General features: G+C 37.1%; 1 long non-coding RNA gene across 1 annotated transcript; it reads left to right on the forward strand.

Moving 5' to 3' along the window:
• The first annotated feature begins 1636 nt into the window (after positions 1-1636).
• LOC119937078 lies at positions 1637-23093 on the forward strand. Its single transcript, XR_005453920.1, has 5 exons — positions 1637-1711; positions 17125-17265; positions 18484-18583; positions 22338-22496; positions 22605-23093. It is a non-coding gene; the product is annotated as an uncharacterized LOC119937078 (long non-coding RNA).
• Positions 23094-24848: the final 1755 nt, after the last annotated feature.

Consider the following 24848-nt stretch of genomic DNA (forward strand, 5'->3'; position numbering starts at 1 on the left):
AGAGTGAAAAGATTAGTGATGTGTGACTAAAGTAATGCATTCTACTGCATGGAAATAGGAATATAATAAATGTCCTGCAGGTGATTGAGCTACAGCAATTTTATTGAAGATTAAAGTTTGATTGACCTTTGTTAGGGTGATTAACCCTTCTGAAATTAAAAGCCAGTGCTAAATTATTCTGTCCAATTTAAATGCAAACATTGAGAAGAGTGGTATGTCATTCAAATAATAAAAAAATTCCCTGTTTAATTTTAATTTTTGCTCATCTGAGAAGATACTAATAAATGCAGTCTGATTTAACTGGCAAAACTAGTTTAGTCCAAAGTGGCCTTATAAGAAGGAAAATTGATCTGTCATGACAAAGGAATTGTAGGAAAAAAGCATACATGTCTGAAGCAAATATTTACATTTGGGAAACTAAATGCTACCTATTTGAAATCACCTGAAATATATAGAGAGAAGGTAAGTTGTTCACATTATTGATAGGTGTTAGCCTATCACTTAAAGGACACGCACATGAAGTGTCCCCTGGCAACTGAGGAATAGGGCTGCTTTTGGTATGAATCGATTTGAGACTGTTTCTAAAACTCCATGTTTTTTGAAAAATCCTGTCAAATAGTCTTTGGTCATGCGTAGGCACATAATGCACTTTTATTAATTTTCTATATAAATCATATAATGAATCTTTTTTCTCCCCATTGCCTTCTTTGGAACCCTTAGTCAAAAGTTAAACATTCATATTGCTTCAAAACAATCTGCACTCTTTGCATTTTATCAGATTCCCTTAAAATCATAAGTGAATATTTTGTAGTCTGAGTTCCATCACATAAAGAAAAATCCTTTTCTCTTATGTATCTGGGAACTATTAAAATGGTAATACGTTTTCTCTCCATTTCATATGAAATTCATTTCCCTCTCTTTTCATCGCAGGGTTCACATTGAATATGTCAAGGTAGAAAATCCAAGTCATTGTAGTGGAAAAATTGAGGAGCCTTAGGTGCTGGATCTTAGTTCTGCACAGGCTTTTTATGTACTCTTTGAAACCACATCCAGAAAGGCAGACTTCTTCATTGGAGGCTCCATTAAAATACTCAGAGATGAAAAGTTAACTTGAGGAGGGGTGACCTACATGAAACAGCTGGCAAAAATATTGTGGGCTCCTCCAGGGCATTGAATTATACCTTAAGGCATGGATTTAATAATATGTTTAACTAGAATCTATTTGTTAAAAGGATCATTGCTTAATTTGTAATTATGGGACTTGCATTCCACTATCAATTTGTAAACAAGGATGCTCTACTGTGCCTCATCTGATAAACTGAATTCGTAATTCTGCTCTCCATTTTTAAGATTTTAGTTCTCACATTTTTAATTCTGAGTTTCCATAATGAATCATGTACATATTATGATTTTATAACAATACCAAAAAAGTCTAATAAAACCTTCAAGAAAACAAAAATTGATAAGTTTTCTAACTTTTTCCCTTTGGTAAAATGTCATACCAGAATGGAACAATCCCTGTTTTATCTGACTAGCTTTAGGCAAAGTCCTTTTAACATTGTGTTATTAGATTTTCTGAACAGACATATCATTGATAATATGCTTTTCTTTTTCATTTCCGTAAAGTATTCCTAAAAGAAAATCTGTAGAAAATGGATGGTATTCTCTGCTCCCTTACGAATATTCAATAATACTTGATGAAGATTGAGAGGTAGGTGTGAGTTTCTCTCTCTGTGTGTGTGTGTGTGTGTGTGCTTGTATGTGTATTTACATGTTAGTGGTGGAATATTTGCTGAGAGGGGAGAAGATGAAAAAGAAACCTATATTCCTTATTTTGCTTTCTTTAAATTAATTTTGAGGACCTGGCAATTTATTTGTTCATTCATTCATCTAGTACCAGCCATGATGTTTCCTTCCAGATTCTTGACAGGCACAATTTAAGCTATTTGATGTTTTCATAGATCTCATATTTTATTTGGGGTTTTCTGGCAATAAATAAAAAACAACAACAACCCCAAGGAGAATGTATCTTCAATTTAGGGTTTTGAAAGTAAGAAGAGCCCTTTGGTTTTTTTTTTGTTAAATACATTTATTTAGCGCCTCACAGATTTAATGTTTTTATGGAATGGAATAGGAAAGTGAGCAGAGAGTAGTAAACTAAAATAAAACAAAACGTAAAAGTAACTGTAGTTTTTAGGAGTTAATTTTCTGTAATATGTAATTTTTTAAAATAATGACCATTTAACTTAACACCGAAAAATGGAATTTGCTCGCCACACTGTGCCGTTTCTCCTTATGATTGATGTTAAAACTCTAAATTTGTTTCCAGCAGATTAAAGCATGTCTAGTGACCACTGGTGCAATTATATCAAGCCATACTGGTACTTTTTAGTTTAGTGTAGCAGAGGAATAATGCCCCGGTGTACTTGAGTGTTTTATTATTCAGGAGTTTAAGTTTCAATGAACTATGCCCAGGACTGGCAATTTCCATTTCTAATATTCTACTATGAATGGTTGGTCCAAGGACAGCCTAGCTCCCTTCTGATTTCTTTCCAACAGTCTTATGAAAACAGAACCACCGCTAAAACAATGGACTTTATTAGACTTTGAAAAGATACTGTATGGATGGTTCTTATTAATCAATGCAGAAGGTATGAGGAGAGAAACTATGATGCTTTGAATTACTCATGGATACAGTGGCCTTGGCTTCATTAGTTCATGGGATTATAATTTGTTCCCCAAAATATGCAGAGTTAATTTTTATTTAAAGCATCTGGGGCATCTCAATTACACTGGGTTTTTTTTTTCAATCATCCTGTTTACTTTTTGTTTTTGCAAAACTTCTTGAAGGATCAGGTAGAATTTTATTAAATGTCAGAGCTCTTCATATGAACTTGAAGATTTCAGATACATCATTTGAGATTAGAAATTGTCAGAGCATTAATTATTTTCCTGAGTGGTTTTGACTGTCTTCTCCAACTATACTTTTACTTATGTTTTTATTAGTCTAATCTTAGCAAATATCGCATAAAGTTAGCTACCTATGTTGCAGACTCCTGGTATTTGGAAATGAAGAAAAACATCTTCAAAAAAATTAGTATTAAGATCATGGAGAGTTGCTGCTATCTGATAAATATATATGGTCATTTATAAAAATTAATTTTACCCTAAATTGATAATCATGTCAAGATTGTCTTAGGTAGAAAGAGGATGCATCAATATTAGAAAATGAAACATTTTTCTTTATGAAATATTGTAGAGAGATTTACCTTCTAACTGGTAATAGTATTTCATTTTGAGTTGACTCACCTCTTAATATCATCTGACAATGAAAAAGAACCAAAAGATTACAATTACAACATACCATATATAAAAGTTTGTTGTTCACTGGGACCCAGGTCAAAGCACTGGAAAACCAGAGGCTAGAAAAATTGTAGTTACATTAAATAAAATTGTAAGTATTTTCCCATTTTTACTTCAGTAATTCAAATAGTCTATGCTCAAGCATGACTGAATTTTATGAACTGGAAATCATGCGAGTGCTTTCAAAGTTTGGAAATTTAAAACTAGGAATGAGCCTTCGCTAATGAAAACCTATTGGTACGATTTGGTAGATGTAAACTTACATTAAAAAGAATAGGAATGCATATTGATGGGAGTAAAGGTAATTGTTCAGATATAAGGGAAGAGAACCCAAAAATGTGCCTTAAATCAAAAATCTGTTCAGGACATTTGCTCTAAAATCAGTCAGGAGGTGAGAAAAAGCTTGGCCAATGCTGCATCCAGTTGTAGGAATACTTGAGAATACATTATATAAGCCCTGATTTATGATTGTTACAGTGCTTCGCACGTAGTAAGCGCTTAACAAATACCATCGTTATTATTGCACCCTTAGACAGATCTGGATCAACTTTTCTATGTGGAAACATTGAGGAAAATATTTCTCAATCAATGGTAGTTATATTTATAAAAATAAGGTTCTATTCTGAAAATCCAGGTCAGTTAAATATTGAGATTTAATTTAAGGTATTTTGCTCAGCCAGTATCATGTATATTTTAACGATTAATTTTATCCCCCACCCTTATCTCATTTGCAGAAAGACTTGTACTTATTGAAATATTACTGAAGAATCTAGTTTTCCTCAAAAATTACACACTTTTTGCATAAATGTGCCTAATTACCTGAATTCAGTTTTGATTAGCAGTGTTAATTGATGCAGCTGTGGTTGGTATCTGTTTACCCAAATTACCATGTGCAAACAGCAATATGTCTGAAAGTGAATATGCTAAGCTGAAAATACTAATTAGCTAAGACAGATTGTTATTCAAGTCACATCTCAGAGCTTTTTAATGAAAGCTTGGATGTGTCAGGATTGTATGATATTCAGACAGAAATGTCTATATTACATATGATTTCTAAATCTAATTCTCAGGGACAGATGGGCTGTTGGATGGGGGTTTCTCTATATAATGCTTCCAGTATTAATGTGAATATTTTACTCGACTGGAGACATTTTCATGTTTTTTGGGAGAAACTCATTGTGTGGCTTGACAATAAGCCAGCCCAGCTCATGTAGCCTCACATCTTTTTTGACCAATATATTTGCAAATTTTATCCACCTACTGTCCCAAAGATTAAGATAAACTATCTTGCAAATCTAATCATATCAGCTAGAACACTTACCTAAGTTGATAGCCGAAAGGCTAGTTACCCAAGCAGTTTTCTTTGAGTGATATATTGCGCTTTTTAGTTGTTGTTCTTCACAAAAAAAATGCTGCATTGAATTTAAGTACGATGATGTAGAATGTTAGAAGATAAGCTCTCCCTCTGTGAACTGTGTGCCATTTTAATGCACTGGGAAAAGCAAGGATTATTTTGTTACAGGTTTAAGTGTGTTACTCCTTGTTGTTGTTTTTTAAATACTGCTTCCCCTCTGTCCCGAATCTAATTGACGCCTTAGTTTTTAACAGCATTATTGCTAGAAGAAACACTAATAAACAGTCTTCCATCTATTACTCCAATCAATGCTAATGTAAGCGTCCAACTATGCAAAAACTTCTAATATACTAAATTAAGGAAGTCATGAATGCCTTATCCTGGAGATACAGTAAACTTCTGTCCTAAAGATTTTGAACATTAGATCCATCATTAAGAGTCTGAAATCTTAATTGATGTAGTATCTAAATGTCAATCGCAACAAGTTTTTCATGATCTAAATTTGAGCACTACGTATGGATATATGTCATTTAGGATTAAGGGAAATATAATTAGCAAATATTGTATTATTGCAATTGTATTAATCTCTAGCACTGGAGGGTTAGATCATTTTTGCATTACATATAAATTCAATGCCATTGGTAAGAAAAAAAATACTCTCTTCAATGCATCTCCTTTCACTTTACTTTGTCAATAGAAAAATCCTGGTGAAAACCAGGGAGTGAAGTAATCGCACACTAGACATTGTGTGATTTTCCAGGATATTTTTCTGTCAAGTAAAACAAACAGGTATATAACAGGTTGCCTCCACTGTAGCCTTTAAAATGAAAAACATTTATTACAAGAATTAAGTTTTCATATGAGTACTCCATATTAAAAGTTTGCTTGACAACCATTTAGCGAGTATTGCAGTGGTCCCATTGCTGGGATATCGTTTCTCCTTTGGGAGATTCTGAGAGTTATATTTTTTCTAAATTGAGATTTTTATGGGTATGATATATTTGTATATAAATCATTTTTGCCAGTTTGCTGGGTAATCTGGAAAAGTAGCCTTGCACTTGGAACCGATTTATTTTTGGCATGCTTTGTTATGCTAGAGTCTTATTGTCTTGAAAGTAAGTGTTAATGAGCTTAAGTTGAAATTTCCTTTCTTTGGCATATGATACATGCTTTAAAGGAGGCACCGTAGCTAGTAAATATGACAAAACAGCAGTGCATTATACAACAATGTGGGAGGATATTGACTATGCACTGTTTCTTTCAGCCACTCTCCCACATAAGGAAAAATCATCCCATCAATAGTGTTGCCATCAAATGCCTAAGGAAACATGAGTGTATGTGTGCGCATAGGTGTGCAAACATGTACTTATTTAGATTTATCTTAGTGTCCGTCTCCCCCACTAGATTGTGCCTACTCATTCTACTCTTCTCTCCCAAGTGCTTAATATGGTGCCTGGCAATACAGTAGGCTCTCAATAAATACTTTTGATACCATACAATCTAATATTTTTAATAATATATTTCAGTAATAACAATGATGATGGAACTGCTTACTGTGTGTCAAGCACTGTACTGAGCACTGGTGTGGATACAAGAAAATCAGGCTAGATGCAGTCCCTGTCCCACATGGGGTTCACAGTCTGAACTGGAAGGAAGAGGAGGATTTAATCTCATTTTACAGATGAGGTAACTGAAGCTTAGAGAAGTTAAGTGACTTTTCCAAGGTGACATGGCAGGCAAATGGCAGAGTCAGGATTAGAAGCCTGGGCAGGCCCGTGCTCTTTCCAAATGACCATGCTACTTCCCTGTGTGACCTTGGATGAGTCATTTAACTTCTGTCCCTCAGTTTCCTCATATGTAAAATGGGAATAGGCTAGATTGTGAGGACTGTCTGATCTGATTGAATCAAGTCCACCCCAGCATTTAGTATAGTGCTGGACACATAAGGGCTTAATTACTAGGATTATTATTACTATTAGTTCAGTTTTCAGTGCACTGTAGGGTTCCGGTAAATGCTGACTGATGCTGATTTTGAACTGATGGTAAAATCAATTACAGAATGTTGGGAAGCAATGTGACCTAGTGGATAAAGCACATGCCTGGGGCCCAGAGGATATGGGCTCCAATCCCTGCTCTGCCACTTGTCTGCGGTGTGACTTTGGGGGCAAGTCACTTAACTTCTCTGGGCTTCAGTTTCTTCAACTACAAAATGGGGATTCAATACCTGCTCTCCCTCCTGTGAACTCCATATAATAATAATAATAATGGTATCTGTTAAGTGCTTAACTATGTGCTGGACACTGTACTAAGCGCTGGGGTGGATACAAGAAGAATGGGTTGGACACAGTCCCTGTCCCATGTGGGGCTCACAGTCTCAATCCCCATTTTATAGGTGAGGTAACTGAGGCCCAGAGAAGTGAAATGACTTGCCTTAGGTCCCACAGCAGATGAGTGGCGGAGCCGGGATTAGAATCCATGACCTTCTGATTCCCAGGTCCCTCCTCTATCCAGTATGCCATGGATATGGGACAGGGACTGTATTCAGCCTGATAAAGCTTATATCTTCCCCAGGGCTGGAACAGTGCTGGACACATAGTAAGTGCTTAACAATGACAAAACAAAAAAAAAAAGTAAATAGAGGCAACAGAGCACAAGTGCTGTGGTGGTGGCAAGTATCTTAGTGCTTAAGTAGTACAGACTGAAATGCCTAGGTGACCCAGAAGGGAAGGCAAATAGGGAAGGGGAGAGATTCTACAAGGTTTCCTGGGAAAGATGTGATTTTAGTAGGGCCTTGTAGATGAGGAGGGAAGTGGTGTGTCAGTTATGAAGGAGAAGGGGGTTCCAGACAGGAGGGATGGAATGAGTAGGGTGTTGAGGCAAGAGACAAGCCCAAGGCGCAGCAAGTAGATTGATGTTAGAGGAGCAAAATGTGTAAAATGGGTTCTGGTGGGAGAAGAGGGAGGACAGGTAGGAGGAGAGAGCTGATAGAGGCCTTCAAGTCAACTGTGAGGAGTTTTTGCTTGACCTGGGTGGAGATGGACGGGCAACTCTTGATTTAATTAACCCCAAAGCAAATATTAATGATATATGTGAAACATGATCTTGTACTCTAGCTCTCAAAAAAGATATAGTGGTAGTCTTTTCCACTACTGATTTGTGATTTATGGAAGCACACAAATACATTCATATTTGAAGCAAATTCTGGTAGCATACCTAATAAAGCTTATTTTTGACTTTTCCAATATGCTAAATTCAGCAGTAGTTTCCATCATTTTTGTTATATGAAGCTAGATAAGCATATATAAGCTTCAAACATCTTCTATGGAATGATCATTATATTTTTATGTTAATTTCATAACTTCATGCTCTTTATACTCCTGTTGAGAAGAAACAAATTAGGCACATGCTAAATAAATCTTGTTTTCTTGTCCATACATACCTTTGATACTATGAGATTTCAATTACATTGTAGATGTGCATTCATTCATTCATTTAATCATATTTATTGAGCGCTTACTGTGTGCAGAGCACTGTACTAAATGCTTGGGAAGTACAATTCGGCAACAGTCAGCTTAGCCCAGAGGGATAATTATATACATATTCCATTTTAAAAATCGGTGTCTACTTTCTTCTTGAGTTAAAATGGATGGAGTTTGTGCAGAGGTTGTCAGCTGATAACTTACAGGTGTACCTTGAAAAGCAAAATAGACATATCACACCTGATACCTAAAAAATGGATGCAGAAATCAAAGAAATATTAACATCAAAATTGGTGGAGTAATAGGGAGCTGGAGTTAGACTAATTGGGTTAGCTGATACATACTCAGTGTTTTGGACAATGCTGGCCATAGTTCCTCACACACTAATAACAGTCCATTCCCAAGTCACCCATTGCAATGTGTATTCCTCTCAGGCCTATTCTGCCACTCTTCTGTCACTCATTTCCACTTCTGGTCACTCAAAAGTTTATGTTAGCCCAATTAATTCCCCCACTTCCCTTCAACAGAAATAATTATGGTATTTTTTGATCACTTACTAGCTGCCAAGTACTGTGACCTTTTCAAAAAGAAAAAAAAAAAGCTTTGTATTTGTAACTAATTTTAATTGTTCTAATGTTACCGTAGAGGGCTTCTGCTTCATCCTTGGAATAAATAGCAATGTTGTTATTCCTAGAGCTCCCACTATTAGTAAATAATTTGTGTCTGCTTGGCTTCCCCATTAGCTGGTAAGCTCCTTGAAGGGAGAGGGCATTTTTTTTTAACTCTACTCCTAAGTGCTTAGTGCAGTGCTCTGATCGGTACACAGTAGGCACTCAGTGAATACTGATGGTTATCCCCTTCCTATAGGGAGTAATTCTGCTGAAAAGGCAAATAGGCATCTTTCACTTTCTGTCATTGGCCAGCCCAATTCGTGACATCCTGTTTCTCGTAACTCCTTGGGGGAACTAGGAGTTACGCAAATGGAATTTGCCTCCATTCCTGCAGTCCTCTGCCAGCCACATAACTTATCCCTGCTGCTCAGGTTCCCTATGGCATGGAGGGGAAGAGACAGGACCAGTTAAGTAGGAAATGGGCTAGTAGTGAGGATCTCCTTCCAGACCCACCCACCATTATTTCACTCTCTGGCTTTGGGAAGCCCAAGCAGCATTAATGGGAAGAGATAGGATGAGTGGGACAAACCATAGTCTTCTAAATTGTAAGCTGCTTGTGGGTCGGGAATGTGTCTACCAACTCATACTGTAACCTCCCAAGTCCTTAATACAGTACTCTGCACACAGTAACTTCTCAAAAAAGAATACTGATTGATGCAATAAGTGTTTATTGCATACCAAACACTGTGATAGACTTAACAAAAAAACAGTTTGAACCCAGTCTAATAGAAGGAGTATAGCTATTTTATCATCAATTTATAGATGAGGAAAGTAAGCCATCAAGAAGTTACGTTGAAAAACAGCATGGCTTAGTGGATAGACCATGGATTGGGAGTCAAAAAGACCTAAGTTCTGATCCCAGCTCTGCCATTTGTCCGCTGTGTGACTTTGGGCAAGGCACTTTACTTCCATATGCCTCAGTTACCTCATCTGGAAAATGGGGATTAAGATTGTAAACCCCATGTGGACATGGACTATATCCAATCTGATTATCTTGTATCTACCCCAGCACTTAAGTACAGTGCCTGCAACATAGACAGTGCTTAACAAATACCATTAAAAAATGTTAAGTAACTCATCCAAGTTCACATAATAGGCAGGTGGTAGAACCAGAAGTAGAACCCAGGTCTCCAGATTCCCAGTCCTGTGCTCCCTCAAAGACACGTGGTGCTTTCGCTCTTTTTTTTTAATATTACAGTGGGGAGGAGAATATTCGGGGTTCTGGGAAATCAGCTAAGCAGAAAGCCTACCTTGTTCAATCAAAGTCAGCGATTTACATAACGTTGCCACCAAGTGAAATGTGCCCAGTTGACATGCAGTACTTGAATGAACACTGATGGCAATATCTCTTTTGTTTTTTTCGGTGTTCTGTTTCTTCATTCATTTGTATCTACTTAGCACCTAGTTGGTAGTGAGTACTGTACTAAACATTTGGGAGAGTATAATAAAAGTAAACCATATCATCTCTGCCCTCAGGAAGCTTAAATTCAGTGGGTAGGGGCGGTAGACACAGGTTGTATAGAGAGTATGGGGAGGAGGTATAACAAATAAGACCGGGAACTTCAAAAATATGGGAAAATGAAAAATCAAATACGTAGATGACTGAATGAATGTAAGAAATGAATGTCCTAGAAAAATATAGTAAATAAGAGCTAAGGTGAGCTATTGGAGTAACATTAGCTGGGGAAGTGTTAAATTGGGACTAACTCTAGGAGCAGGTAGATTTTAATATGGGGAAGGGTGTGATATTACAGGTTTGAATAATAATAATCCTAATTGTATTTAAGTGCTTACTATGTGCCAAGCACTGTTCTAAGCACTGGGGTAGATACAGGGCAATTAGGTTGTCCCAAGTGGGGCTCACAGTTTTAATCCCCATTTTACAGAAGTGAAATGACTTACCCAAGGTCACATAGCAAACAAGCGGTGGAGCTGGGATTAGAACCCACGACATTCTGATCCCAGGACCATGCTCTATCCACTATACCATCGGGAAAGACTTCCAGGCAGGGAGAAGGGCATGAGTGTGGGGTCGAAGAGTGATGTTCAATGTACAGGAAGAGCATTAACCTGGGCCAGGGGAACGATTGCAGACTGAAATGCTGTACGTGAAGAAAATAAAATGAGAACAAGAGAGATATCAATATGAAGAGAAATGGTACCCATTGGAGGTCTTTGAAATGTGGCATGCTGCCTTCTGAATATATTGTGAAGATAAACTTGGCAGCAGAGTGTAGGATAAGTTGGAGAGTGGAGAGGCTGGAGGTTAATGCACTGGTCCAGTTGCAAGTGGACTGTTGAAAGAAAAGGGTGGATCTGGGACTCTTTGTGGAAAAAAATCCAGCAAAATTTAGAGCAGTGTTGCAAGTTAATTGCAACAGGCTGGAACATGGCCCTGGCAAAAGAATAAGTTCCAAAATGACCATTCTGATATGAAAATTGTTTCATCTTTGGCCTTTCCCCTGAACCTTTTTCTTTTAATTTTCTGTTCAGATTTAAAGACAGGTTGCACGTAGGAGGCAAACAATAGAGAAAGGTCAATGATAACAGCAAGGTTGTGAGCTTCTAGGACTTATAAATAATTATGATGCATCGCCTATACAGTTAGCTTCTCTCTACTTCACCTTTGGTTTTTACATTAACCATTTTGAACATCCTTTGCTTTTAAGACCCAGCTTTAATTTAATTCAGATAGAGTAGGAAAAGAAGAGCCAACCAACCAGGATTGTGGAATTCCAGGACTTGAGGCTCTATAGTGATGTGAAGATTAGGGGAGAGAATTGGGTTTAAGCCCATTTTGGGCTGTCATTATATTGAACTGAGAGAGAAATCATTTGGTATAATGAGAAAGGATATTCCCAAATTAATAACAATAATAATGGCATTTGTTAAGCACTTACTATGTGCAAAGCACTGTTCTAAGCACTGGGGAGATAAAAGGTGATCAGCTTGTCCCACGTGGGGCTCACGGTCTTCATCCCCATTTTACAGATGAGGTAACTGAGGCTCCGAGAAGTGAAGTGACTTGCCCAAGGTCACACAGCAGACATGTGGCGGAGCTGGGATTCGAACCTGTGACCTCTGACTCCAAAGCCCGTGCTCTTTCCACTGAGCCACGCTGCTTCTCATGATTAATGTACTTTAAAGTTGGCCAGCTTTGCCACCACTATTGTTCGCACCATGGCTTTTCATTTCATGGAAACACGTCTAGCCATTTATGAACCAAAGGCAATGGTAACTCACCCTTGAGCATGTGCTATTGGATGGAGTTGTTAACTTTAATGGCTATCATTTGCTGTAGGAGAAAATCTCAGAGTGATGTGATGGAAAGCGGTGTGGCCTAAGAGCAGATTACTTGTCTGTACAGTGGGGATTAAATCCAACTCCCTCCTACTTAGATTGTGAGCCCCATGTGGGACAGGGACTTTGTTCAACATGATTATCTTGTATCTACCCCAGTCCTTAGCCTGGAGCTAGGCACATAGTAACTGCTTAACAAATACCATTGTTATTATTATTGTTGCTATTAGTATTAATATTACATGAGATGAATAATGCATCTTGTTACAAATTGCTTTAATGCATTTTAATCATAGTTTGTAGGGAAAGCAGAGATGCCCAGTGTATTTCTTAAATGTTTGTAAACTCCTTGTGGCCAGGGAATGTTTCTCATCCTTCCATGGTACTTTTTTAAGTTCAATGCATTGCAACCAGTGAATTCATTACCTGTATTAGTAATAATAGTATTGAGCACCAATGAATAGTAGTAATGATGGTATTTTTATTGAGCATCTACCGAATGTATATATCTATAATTCTGTTTATCTATTTTGATGCTATTGATGCCTGTCTACTTGTTTTGTTGTCTCTCCCCCTTCTAGACTGTGAGCCCGTTGTTGGCTAGGGACTGTCTCTCTGTTGCCGAATTGTGTTTCCAAGTGCTTAGTGCAGTGCTCTGCACACAGTAAGTGCTCAATAAATATGATTGAATGAATGAATAAGTACAGTACCCTGTGTTAAGTCCTGGTGACTTAGCAAAGCAGAAGCACAGACATTTTCCCTGTCCTCAAGGGGCTTAATCTAAGGCTAAAAGTGTTACACCTTAATAATGAATTGATAATTACTGTTGAGTGTTGGCAGAGTGATACCTATTTGGAACACCGCAGAAATTCAGCATCTGACCCCTCAAAGTTATGCTCAAATGGGAAAGGTCTAACCATAAATAGAAGTATCAAAACAGGAGGGGAGAACTTTATATTTGACAAGGACAATTTCCCTAACAGTGCCACTGATTCAGGGACAGTTCTGTAAAGCTGGAAAGATTTAATGCATGGTATAAACATTACTGAGCCCACATAGAACACTGGAATGTGCTAGCATCTGAGACATCCCCAAGTGCAAGCTAGGCCCCCTGACTCCTTCTATATTTGTACCAAAACATGCCATGAGGCTGAAAACTTCTCAGCCAGGGTCCTCACACTGTAGAGAATCAAATCCAGCCCTCAGCTGCTGTAATAATATTAGTATTTGTTAAGCGCTTACTATGTGCCAGGCACTGTACTAAGTACTGGGATGGATAGAAGCAAATTGAGTTGGAATTGAGTCCCTTGTCCCATTTGGGGCTCATAGTCTCAATCCCCATTTTACAGATGAGGCACAGAGAAGTGAAGTGACTTGCCCAAGATCACACAGCAGACTGACTCCCAGGCCAAGCTGTATCCACCACGCCATGCTGCTTTCAGAGTCTGCTGTACATCCAGTTTTAATCAGCTGTAACCGTCTTTCCTTACCCATTCACTTTGGAGGGTTCTAGTCATGAACAAGCTCCGCAAACCCCATTTTTTTTCATTTTAGGTATCCCCATTTCTCTCCCAAAATTCCTGTGGCTTTCTGACTAAGCTGAGGTAGGAACTGTGTTCCTTTGTAGTCAACACCACAGTAATAATGTGTCTACCTTTTAGGGTATATTTGGGGGATAGCACCTGTATAGAATATACTCTGTGCCAAGGAGACAAAAAGGCATCGGTGTCCGACAGTATGAGACAAAAGAAGTTGACTCACCAAATTTGAGTTGACCTTGATAACAATGAATAGCTGCTAAATTCTGTAAGCATGAAACCCTAAATGAAGAGAGATTCAAGAGACTTTTAAAGGAAAACAAAAAAAAAATCTCTTTGAAAAAATTCCAGTAAAATATTCCTCCCCCACTCTGTCCCTCCAACTGCTTGGCATCCATATAATACGATTCCAAAGTTAAAGTAAAGGAAAATCTGGGCATTATTAACATGAAATGATTCTATTTTAAAAAGTCATAATAGTTCAAAAGGACCAAATTGGTTTAGCCTTAAATACTTTTTTGGATTTCAAAACCAGTTACTTTAGCATAAGACCAACAGAGCATTGAGATTATCTCCTGAGTAAAGATTTATTTATAGGATTTGGGAAACGGGGGTTCTTACAACAAAGCCCTGGGCCGCATTCTCAGAATGAATATAAGCAATTAAAATATTTTAAAATCCTTTAAGCCACAGAAGCAGCAGCTTTTGGTTTCTCCTTTGGGGATATCAACTTAAACAGTGTTTTTTTTTTTCATACCATTCCCCATAGGGTAAAAACTGGAGCTTTCTGAAGCCTCAGTGAACAAGTAGTTCCAAGACACCTGTTCCCCGTCACCTTGGCTGACTTCTTTTAAACATAATGCACTGGAATTGAGGCAATTTCAAAATGATGGAAGTGAAACCATTAGGAGCAATGTTCAGTGTACATAATGATAATAATGATGGCATTTATTAAGCACTTAGAACAGTGCTTTGCACATAGTAAGTGCTGGGGAGGTTACAAGGTGATCAGGTTGTCCCATGGGGGGCTCACAGTCTTAATCCCCATTTTCCAGATGAGGGAACTGAGGCACAGAGAAGTGAAGCAACTTGCCCAAAGTCACACAGCTGACAATTATTGGAGCGGAGATTTGAACCCATGGCCTCTGACTCCAAAGCCCATGCTCTTTCCACTGAGCCACGCTGCTTCTCTACATACATAACTAGACCTTTAAGAAAAAAAGCTGAATTCAAATTGCATTATACGTGAATAACAGTTACTCTAGGTAGATAAATATGAAAATTTATATTTTTATCACTTTGTAATTGGTTTGATTTGGGTATAATTGGGAGCAGAATTTATCAGATATGGTGGGTGGGCCAACCTCAGAATAAATATTTTATTTAAGAGATGGAATGACAGAACAATAGATTACATTCAAGTGTATCCAGCAATTGTGTGATTTCAATTTAAACTGCCACATTACATGACAAAAAAGCTGATGAGCCACAAAATGAAGAGGTATGTTTGACTTTATTCCCCAAACATAAGACTATATTTCTCAATCAAAAACCATATTCAAAGTAAAAACAAAAATTTAATTTTTCAGTGGAATATGGTTATTTCACAGAGATATCCTGTGACCATCTCTCCACTTCACTCCATAACTTACAATCAGAAAATTTCCCGAGTGGTGGGAGCATTCAACCACCTGATTCTAAGATACAGAGAATGCCTGCCATGGTCAATTTGCCTCCTTTTGTGAAAATGAGGAGAGATCCTGCGTATTCATTGAAAGCAAAACAGTTGGCTAATATTTAGAATTGAAATCCACAATTTCAAGGAATAATTTCCTCCTTTCCAGTCTTTGCAAAATTAAATTGTCAGTCTTGATCCATCAGGTGTGTATGGGGGGGGGGGGGGTCTTCATAAGGGGAGGGGAGATTAGGATTGGGAGTTGAGATATTAAGGAAAAATCTTGGAGGAGATAATAGTAATTATATGTGTTAAGCACTTCTTATATGCCAAACACTGTTTAAAGCACTGGGGTAGATACGAGATTATCAGGTTGTCCCACGTGGGGCTCACAGCCTTAATGCCCATTTTACAGATGAGGTAACTGAGGCACCGTGAAGTTAAGTGACTTGCCCAAAGTCACACAGTTGACAAGTCACAGAGCCGGTATTAGAACCCATGACCTCTGACTCCTCGACCTGTATTCTTTCCACTAAGCCACGCTGCTATACTGTAAACTCGTTATGGACAGGGAGTGTGTCTACTAATTCTATCGTATTCTATGCGCCCAAGCACTTAGTACAGCGATCTGCCCAGTGAAAGTGCTCAATAAATCACTGAATCGATTGATATGCTCTTAGACTTTAGTCAGGGAAGACTCTTGGAAAGGAGATATGCTTTTAGTAGAGCGTTGAAGTTGAGGAGAGTGCTGGTCAATTGGATATAAAGGAGGATAGGCGTTCCAGGCTGGAGGGATGATGTGGGCAAGGGGTTAATGGCATGAGAGACAAAATTAAAGCACAGTGAGTAGGTTGGTGTTAGAGGAGTGAAAAGCAGTGTGTCCTAGTGGATGGAACATGGAACTGGGAGACCGATGGACCTGGGTTCTAAACCTGGCTGTGCTGCTTATCTGCTGTGTGACCTTGGACAAGTCACTTAACTTATTTGTACTTCAGTTACCATATCTGCAAAGTGGGTATTAAGACTGTAAGCCCCATGTGGGACATGGACTGTGTCCAACCTAATTAGCCTGGATCTATTTTAGCACTTAGTATGATGCCTAACAAATAGCATAAAAAAGAGAAGCCAAGTAAGTGGGCTGGATTGTAGTGGGAGATAAGTGAGATTAGGTAGGAGAGTAAGAGTCGATAGAGTGCCTTAAAGCTGACGGTGAGATGTTTCCTTTTGATGTGGACATGTTCAATCATAGCCTTTCATTTTTTTTAAAGTTAGCCTGAAAATGTGTATAAAGTATTTTTGGGATTCCTTCAGTCCTTCCAATTATACTCAAATGATCTCTTTAAAGGTGGAGAGTCTTGTTGGAAGAGGTATTGGACTAACTCTGCTCAAATCAAAGAGGAGGCACTCACTTCAGAGTCTGTATTTTCTCATAGAAAGAATCTCTTTTAAAAATATGCCAATAGTTTATATATTTCTGCCAAATTATGCTATTTGATCTATTGGAAGCTGTTCAAGAAAAATTATAAGTGCTGTTTCAGTGGAATGGTATTAGTATTAGATGTCACTTGAGCTAAAGGCTATGTCAGATCCAAACTGGCCTGATGCCGTGACTCGTAATAAGGGCTGCACTCACCCTCTAAAGCCATTAGGTAGTATAGAATGTGATGATAGTCTATCCTGAAACTGGAAGTCCTGCAATTACTAATGCACATTAAAAAGTCTCTCAATCCTTATTCATTTTCAGGATCAGGCCCAATCCATTTTCTTTCCACCAAAAGAGCAATTATTCCAATCTACAAAATAAAGGAGTAAGGAAATTGCAAGAAATACTTAAACACTGCTGGTTTACCTTATGGCATCAAGTGACAGTATTATTGATCAGACTGTAAGTATATGTGAAGTTTTAAACTATTGCCCATTGAGAGATCTTTTTGCAATATTTAAAATTCATGGGGTTTGAGAGAAAGACTAGAATCAAAAAGCCTTTTCTGCCCATGGAAATTTGTATTCTACTGACTGAAAGCTTTATTTCTCTTTGAAGCTGATTTTGTGAACACACATGATCCTCTGCAGTCAAGCTTAAGCCCATTAAAAGTTTCAATAGTACATGTTATGCAAGAGACTAGGAAATTAGCTTGCATTTGGTTTGAAAACAAATGATTCCTTATTGAAACGAAAGTCAAATGTTAATTAGCCTGTTCAATGATGGGATGGTTAATACCTTTCCATATTGTTAATCTTCTTTGGTTTGATTATAGTCACAAAAAAGAGATTGAGTGAATTGCTGACAAAGGTTTCTTTGCGTAAAATCCACACAAACCAAAAATACAATCCAGTGCATTATTTTTAAACAACACTTATGACAACAAACTTGGATTAAGCTTACTAATATAATGTATCTGTATATCATTTTCAGTGAGCTATCCCATTCATGAAGGTATCTCTATATATTTCATTTGAAGTATTATATGCCCGAATATTGAAATAGCTAGAACATTTCAACATGTTTTGTTGATAGGGGCCACTAATTTTGAGATTATTATTTAGGTCCTTCAAATCTTCCTGTGTTTTATTTTGCCAAAGAGTAATCAAAGTTGGAGTTCAGCAAAGAATTATGAAAAGAGTTACATGGAATTATATCTATTTTTTCCCACAGTCGCCTTTCTTTTCCGTACAATTTGTATCCCATCTCATCAGATAAAAAATAAAATATTCCATATTTACAAGTAATGAAAAACTGCAAGAGAGTTTTAAATTGGAAACAGCATATCTCTTATTCATCTATCTTGACTCTCCACATGTCTGTCTATCCCTGTATAGCAAAGTCAATAAAAATGATTAGAGCTGGCATCTCACAAATGTACACCCTTAAACCATGAAGCAGTAATGCTGTGGAGGAAATATTTTTCTGACCTTTTCAAATTACATCCAACTGTCTGGGGAATTTCTCAGTGACTAGAGGTAATAAGGTTCAATCCGTTTTGCTGGTTGGCTTCAAATTTAGCTCCCCAGAACCCCTTACTTATCTATTCTTTTTATCTTGGTCTTGGCATCCATTCAGTACAGTAATCCATGCATCTCATCTATTTTCCCTTCCTTTCAGGTTTGGCTAAAGGATCACACTGTGAAAACTACAACCATGAAAGGCTCCCCATTTATTACATCCTTCGAAAATGAACTTGTTAGCATGAGAGGCTAAGATGGTACGTTGTTTTTTGAGGGACTCTTGTTGAATTTAGGTAGCTTTTCGATTTCATCTCATCCTACATCTCAGTTTTCACCACTCTGTGTGATTTATGCTTGGGTAACTTTCATTGTATAAAAACTTTTCAAACTTAGCTGTTCCCCTAGCACCCTTTAAAGTATTAGAGAGCTAAAAAAATGAAGTTATGTTAACCTTATTTCACTTTGGTTTGTATTATGTGCATCAAAATGTAATACAGATTCGGAAAGTGAATGGATCTCCCAAGTGAGAAAAATGCAGTTGGGTAGCCCCATTCTTTTCCATGCTTCATGAAAAGGAACAGAAAACAGAAATTGAAAACACATTCCTTAACCTTGTAACAATAATTCTGGTATTTGTTAAGCACTTACTGTGTGCCAGGCACTGTACTAAGCACTGGGGTAGAAACAAGAAAATCGAGTTGTAGTCACAAACTTACGCTACATTACAATAACATATGTAGTACATGTGTGCATTTTCTCAAGGGAGAAAAACTAGATATGTAATTATGATTGCGATTTGTAATTGTCATATGTTTTCTTCCCTCTGTCATCCCTAATAGCTTTTGCAGGAGGATTCATCAAGTTCCCATAACGTGCACTGTTCTCTCCCAAGTGCTTAGCATAGTGGTCTGCACACAGTAAGCACTCAAATTCCACTGATTAGTCATACTCTGAGTCCATTTTTGTCTGAGAGGACAAATGCAACCAGTTACTAGTGGAAGAAATACTTTTAAAAGTTATTGATTGAAACTGACAAGCATTTTTTGTGACACAAAATTTTACGTGGAATACAAGTGATCACATTTTAAAGAGAAAAAATTAAACTGACAGTCAATATACAGTACAGTGAGATGGATACAATTATTTTTGGCTCAAAGGTTGCTTTTGAATTTTTTATTTTCCTCATGAAAAATCCAAGTATCCATGTTTATATAAATTTTGGTGAAGTATCATTAAGTATTTATATTTCATTTTACATAAATTCTCATACTGGCTAGAACATGGACAACTATATAGTATCTGATCATATAGCCTACAAACAAGACAAAGTCTTAAATTATGGTGCAATATGTAAATATTTGAGAGATTATAGAGAGAAATGACTGCATTCTTTTCATAGCATACTTGTTGTATTTGTTCCCATCATGACTAAAATTTTGACTTAACACATAAGATTAAAATAAAACATCTCTATATTGCATCACATTCTCAAATGTGGTGGAATTTGTCCATGTTCATATAAAAGAATGAGATAGAGGAATCAAATCTCTCAGGGAGATGCCGTAATAGTTCAGTCAATCCAAAATCTACTATACTGTGGTTTGCTTGAGAATCTTCACACTTAATAATAATAATAATGATGGCATTTATTAAGCACTGACTATGTGCAAAGCACTGTACTATCCTTGCCTAAATCAAGGCAACAGAGTTCAGTTTTCTTGGTAATTCAGAAAGTAAGTGAATAATGAGGGGATGATATTTAGAATCTATGATAGTTGACTTTTACAGTAAAATGAAAAACAGCATAAGAGGAGAGGAAGAGGTCTCTCCAAAGTTTTTTTGGGGGGGCCTAGAATACGATTATATAATAACCACTCTTTAATGTGTTCCAAATCAGAATAGAAAATTCATTAAAGATGTCCCCTGATGTTTTTCTTAAATTTGCAAAGCTAATCATGTTGAAGTGAATTCTTCTTGCAAAACATTACTTTCTAAATCACGCCTTCATTTAAGATAATACTCATAGAGCTTAGCTTCCTAAAATGATACAATAACATGTTTATATTTAATCTCAATGCACTAGTGACACTCAGTGCATTTAGAATTTTTTTTTTGTTCTTATAAGGGTTGGGTGTTTAAGTAAATTGTGCTCTTCTGTCATCAGAACATTAAGTAAATCTTTTCTAAGGCCAGTAACCTAAAGGGGCATTGTTTGCCAAATATATGCAAGGACTGATGCCACCATTATTGAATGCATTTATTAATTCAGTCGTATTTTTGAGCGCTTACTGTGTGCAGAGCACTGTACTTATGTGCCTCCTGGTTACTATTTGCTTTGAAACATGTGGACAGCTCCTTACTCAGAATAATATCTGCTCTTCGTAAGATATAGCACAGTATGACATAAAGACTCTCTGGTTTTAGGTCCAAGAATGATCTCAGGTTAGAACCACCAAATGAGCCTTCCTTCTCACAGATTATCATGTAACTGAAGTATTTAGTGCCCTTCTGAATTTATCCAAAAACAGAAATCAATCAATAGTATTTGTTGAGCATTTACTTGGTGCAGAGCATTGATATCTGGGACAGTACAGTACAAGAGAATGAGCAGAAACATTCCCTGTCCATAATGAGCTTACAGTCTAGAAAGTTTCCCAGTCACATATTTAGAAAATAAACCAGAAAAAACGATCCTGTTCTCCATTCCCTCCACCTCAAAACATTGCTCATTGTTTAAGCCCGGCATGGGCAGGGCTTGTCTCTCTTTATTGCTGAATTGTACTTTCCAAGTGCTTAGTACAGTGCTCTGAGCACAGTAAGTCCTCATATGACTGAATCAATGAATGAGAAAAGGAGAAAAATAATACTGGATTCACTCTGTAAATTTTGTACTGGTAAATGTGCCCATTCTTATACCTCTAATTTTTGTAAAGGATAAAATAGTATTGCTTTTCCTTTAATTAGAACCCTTCATAATATCTGTAATATTTTTTAAAGAGAGGGCCTCAATATCTGGGATTGCATCCTATTCAAATGAGTCTTTGAGAAATCACAGAAGAATTGGACAGCATTTAAATTAGTGGAATTTCCAATCATAAATTTCCTTTGATATTACTAGAGACCCGTATTTCTCCACAGAGTTCATACTGGGAGAAAATAGCGATATCGGTAATGCCCAAGTTGAATCTGCTTTGTCATAGTGTTTCTTCTTCAGTCACATTACCAATTTAATCACTTTGAAATGAGGTGTCACAGATAAAAAATTAGGAATTATGTTACATAATGACATAGTAAATAAAGAGGATAAAGTATTCCTCTCATACAATTTTACATTTCCTTCTTTCTCTTCCTTTTTTAGTGCAAAGATGAAGAAATTTCAGCTCAGTGAGCATACCTTAAAACCTTGTTAATTTATATTGAAATATAGCCATTCATAATTTGGATATGAAAACATAATTCAAAGCTACACATATTAAAAGACCTCTTCATGGTCTAGATTTGTTGTGGTAGCACTGGCTTTTCTCCTATGCTATTTCTGTATTTGTCATTAGAGTCCATGAAGTCTTAATCATTAGTCCTCTAATTTCCCGGAGAAAAAAAAAAGTATGTTGATTTATTGAACTGGCTGCAGCAAAAAAAAAAAAAGAAAAGAAAAGATCAATCTGACATTGTAGGTTAATAGTAAGGAACAAAGCACAGTCATAATTAGATGAGAAAAGGACTTTCCTTGTTCATTCCAGTTCATAATAAAAAGCCCCTCACCAAAGTGTCTTAGAAAATAATGCATTCAGACTGAGGAGAATTACTGCCTAGCAGATTCTATTTATCTGTAGCTTAAAAAGCAGCTGCGTTTTTGTAAAAAGCAATGAATGTGGCAGTCCTACTTAAAGGTAGAAGAAAAAGAACACCCCTTGTTTTGTAATAAGGGGATTTTCAATTTAAAAGAGAGAGAGAGAGCCTGTTGTGTGAAGTATGGTTATTACATTCTCTGTATTCTATCTCACCCACCAGGAGGGTAATAATGAAGGTGTCAGTGAAGGAGGCCAATGCCATGAGGGTTATCTCACAGCCCCAGATGCTGGATAAGTTGAAGGAGGCAGAATCGTTTTTGGATGACATTCAGGAAGGCCTGAATGATTATTTGGAGAAGAAAAGACTATTCTTTCCAAGGTAAACTGTCCATTTCATCTGTCAGCTGTATATATACATGTATACATATTGCTATAAAATCGGTTTATAAAGGTATCTATAAAATTCATTTTTACTATCATTTTATAGGTCTTTTTCTCCCCTCTCTGACCAGTGGTGCGATCCGTGAAATCCTTTCTGAGACAAAGAATCCTCTCTGAGCCCAACCACACCTAAGAAATGCTTTGAAGGAATTGCCAAGCTCACTTTTAATCATGAGAAAGAAATTACCCACATGGAGTCAGCGGAAAATGAAAAAGTAGAGCTCGTGCTGTGAATAATTCCAGCAAGTGCCAAGGGGCTAGTTGAGAAATGGCTTCATGAGGTGAATATCTTTAGCTCTTACTTAGGGTTTAGTTACTGAATAATCATTTTCTCTTTTAGGAGCAATGAATATCATACCTGTATTTCCTAACTAAAGAGCTCTTAAAGCACCTGTCAGGATGGTGACAGATTTATTATCAGCTCATCATTGTTGCTATTTACTACAACTAATTTCTGTTGGAAAGACTCAGGGTAAATGACTGTTGAGAACCGTGTGTATTTGTGTGCATATGTGTACATGTCCAGTATTTTATGTCCCTGTGTGTATATATACATATATGTATCTTTGTTTTTGTCTCCTCTTTGTAATAAAAATAGATGTGTAGGACTGGATAGCAAGTGGGTTTCCAGATGTGGCCCAGGGGGATTGATTTGTGGCCAAAAAAAGGAATATGCTCTTTTATGATGAATGGTTAATCTTAATTTTCAATACATGTTAAAAGAGAAAAGGGTGATCCCACATTGATGAGAATAACCTTTTCCCTTTGGGAACTGTGATTCAAATTAAACATCAGTTTTAGTGTGAAATTAGTTTGATGGCCTCTTTTGTTTGCTTTATTCATCCTGTTGTGTCTGTGCTCATTTAAAATGAGTCCTCTTCTCTAAATCCCAATTTCCCTCTGCCCCAACCCCAAGTTTTTACATTATAATTAGTCTATTTTTTTACTTTAATTATCAGACCTCAGAATAAATGGGGTTTTCCCCTTCTACTTCCAGAAACACTCACACCTTTAAATCAGTTTTTTTGTTTGCTTACAAAGGGGGATTCTTCCTATACTGTGACTTGCATGTTTCCCAAAATAATACATGCCCTTACTCAAAAATTGAACTGAGTTTTGTAAAGAAGGCTGTTCTTTTTATCGTTTTGTTTTAAAAGACTATTTAGGTTGAACTTTGGCTCCCAAAGTGACTTTTGTCCCATGCCAAGCTTATGCTGGCCAATTAAGAGCACCAAATTTTTTTTTTAACCAAGTTCTCTTGAATCCCTAATTTTTTACAATCTCATCTACAAGATCACCATGCCAACCTAGAGCAAATCTTCTTTAAATAAGCAGACACATTAAAACAACTCATCCAAGTTAGAAGAGGTTCAGCACTGAATTTACAGAAACCACACATATTATTTTACCTGCTGCCCAGAAGGAAAAAAATGCATTATTTCCTTTGTCTATTCATTCCTGATGCCCCACTGCCTTTCTTCAAAAAGAAAAAAAGTCCCTGGAACTTCATATCAGTGATAGACGTTTTACCAATGTGGCCCGGCATACTAAGCTTGGTGAGGAAGGAGAAAGAAGACCAAAGGAAAATCAAGAGGAAGGGACTATTCTTTCACTCTCTTCAGAAGGAAAATCAACAATGGTTCCCTTAACTCTTTCCCACATCAGAAAGAAAGGGATTATGGGGAACAGTCAGGCGCTGAAAAGGTGGGGATGGTGCAGAGGTGGCTGAGCAGCTGTGTTTATTTTAATACATCTCATTTAACCCTCACCTCCAAACAAATTGAAAGGTTTGGGAGTGCATTAATCTGGACCCAATTAGCATCTCTTTCTCCCTCAAAAGTGCAACATGAGATTAATGAATATAAACTAGACTTTCAGATGCAGTCTTTAAATCATTTGCATGTTTTATGCATGATAATTGAATTTATTTATGCACTTCCTTTCATTTAATGACTTCTTGGTCTTTCTATGCTGTACACGTAATCCAGGCCCCCCCCCCCCCCGCCCCCAGCCCAACCAAAAGAAAAATAGAGTGATTTGATAGATAAGGATAGTTGAGGCAAATGAAAATAACTTGGTTTGACCCTATCATGACAAATAATATGAATATATATCTGATTTCTTAAGTCAAATAATACCCCAAATGTATTTACAAATGTAGAATTGGATATCAACAATATCTGGGAAGCAGTTTTGCATGATGGTAAATATGCAAACCAAGTTATTTTCAGAGGACCCCCCCCAAAGGCAAATTATGGAATTGACTTTTCAGTGATCCCAAAGAACTGTG

Source organism: Tachyglossus aculeatus, chromosome 14 (genome assembly GCF_015852505.1).
Source record: "Tachyglossus aculeatus isolate mTacAcu1 chromosome 14, mTacAcu1.pri, whole genome shotgun sequence".
Taxonomy (NCBI): domain Eukaryota; kingdom Metazoa; phylum Chordata; class Mammalia; order Monotremata; family Tachyglossidae; genus Tachyglossus; species Tachyglossus aculeatus.